Source organism: Propithecus coquereli, unplaced genomic scaffold (genome assembly GCF_000956105.1).
Source record: "Propithecus coquereli isolate 6110/MARCELLA unplaced genomic scaffold, Pcoq_1.0 Scaffold39, whole genome shotgun sequence".
Taxonomy (NCBI): Eukaryota; Metazoa; Chordata; class Mammalia; order Primates; family Indriidae; genus Propithecus; species Propithecus coquereli.
In genome coordinates this window covers 918,369-920,415 of record NW_012149618.1, presented here as the reverse complement: position 1 = coordinate 920,415, position 2,047 = coordinate 918,369, and the positions used below count along the sequence as shown (strand labels likewise).

The 2,047-nt window shown below is 35.2% G+C and overlaps 1 protein-coding gene across 2 annotated transcripts in view; it reads left to right on the top strand.

The window, feature by feature from the left end:
* DNAJC27 (DnaJ (Hsp40) homolog, subfamily C, member 27) overlaps positions 1-2,047 on the top strand; it is a 35,431-nt gene that overhangs the window by 7,222 nt on the left and 26,162 nt on the right. The window lies entirely within an intron of this gene.

The following is a 2,047-nucleotide window of genomic DNA, read 5'->3' as shown; positions in this document are numbered from 1 at the left end:
GTTGCAAATGACAGAAATGATAAAGTTCTTGATGCTATCTATGGTACTTATCATAAATTGCTTTCAGTATAATTATTATTTGTATATGTTTAATGTCTCCTACTAGATTATAAACTCCCTATTAGTATAAAGTTTCTCCAAGTGCTTGGCATAGTGCTTATGTCTAGTAGATACTCAACACATATGTATCGTTAGGTAAGATAGATACATCTAGAGAGCAAGTTTGCCAGGTTAGAATATAAGGGTAATATTCAGGAAGGTAGACCAAAGTGGAGGGGTATATCTAGCAGAATGTCAATTATGTGAAGAGCAGAGTCAAGTTCAGGTGTGTCTTTCATGACCGTAATCAAAGGGGCTCAAGTATGTGGTAAAGTAAAAAAACTCAAGTAAGAGTTCTATGTAATACTATTATAGCACCATTTTTCAACTGGTATTTCTACAAGTTTTCTTTGAAGAATGAAAATTGTAGCTCTTGGCAATGAAATACATGAAGCTCTTTGTTTGAAATCTACATTTCTTTCTTTCTAGTTTTCCTTTTCTCTTTCCTACTTCAAGTCACAGAATTTCAACAATGTTGTGGTAGGATATTCTCTTTAAGGTGGTTTTGTTTTGAATTCATATAAGTAGCTAGTTTATTTACTAAGAAATAAGAATTAACATATTATGCCATAGGACTGTGGTTTATTCAACAGAATATTGTGTTTCTGCTGAAATTTTTTGGAAAAGATGGTTGTCCCATGATGAGTCAGGAGGATATAATTGACAGAAGCCTGTTCAAACCAACTCAAGCAAAATAAAAGAAGAAGAATATTAATCAATTCATGTAATCCAGTTACAAGGATGATGCAGCTGAGCATCAGAGATGGCTAGACCCAGGACAGAATACAGACAGGTCATTTGATTACATCTGTCTCCCTCTGTACCTGTTGGCTTCAGTCTTTTAAGTGGGCTTTCTCTACACAGCTGCCAGCAATTCTGACACACACTTTTAACTTTACTTCTAGAGAGGGACTAAAACTAATATCCTACATTTAAAAACCCCAGGGAAAGTCTTGATTAACCCAAGTGGGGACAGGTGCCTTTCCCCGGCTCAGCTGTGGCTAACAGTGGGGATCAATAAGAAAATGGCAGAACCCCTGCGACCTACAATTAAGAGAAGGAAGAGGGATGCTGTTTTGGACAGTCAAAACAACAGATATCCATTCCAGCCTTTTTGCTTTAAATATGGTAAACCTCAGATTTCAGTGTGCTTAAAATTACTTACAGCATTTGTAAAAATGCACATTACTGTAGCCCATCCTCCAACATTCTGATTTACTGGGTTTGAGGTGGGGCACAGGAATCTGCATTTTCAACAACACCCCTCCCAATAATTATGATGCAGATGGTCTTTAGACCACACTTACGACAGCACTGATTTAAGAAACTACCATTTTTCTTTAAGTAATTTCCTCTGTCTGGCTTCTGAATTAAATTGACTTTTGGGTTTCAACGTGTGAACATATTTGTTTTATTTCCTGCCTTTATAGACTTTCTAGGTTCCATCAGCTATCTTTTTAAGGTAAATTATTATACCAGATCTTCTCCAAATGTTCTGAAGTTCTGTTATTATTTTGTTTTGTTTTGCTTTTCTCATACCGTCTCTGATTTTGCAGATGTTAAAATAAAACAAGTATGTACCTTAGAATTGATGAAATATGGCAGAGAACTCAGTAATGAAGAAATCATAAGATGATTAGTGTTTAGCTTGATTTAAATATAGAAGTAATCTAAAACAACTGTCGTAATTATGATTTCAGAACAGAAAATGAATACTATAAAAAGGGGATAATAATAAATAAACTCAGAGATAGTATAGGGACAGTGAGACGGGGCAAGTGCTGACGTGCTCTGTGACTTCCATACCAGGGAGTCATAGCAATGCTGTCTAAAACTGAAACATGTTACTTAAAAAGCACATGACTCTGATCTGTTAATTTATTGTTAATAATCTCTATTCTTAACATTAGAGGGATCTTTTAGGAAATATTTCTTGTGTTGAGGAAAC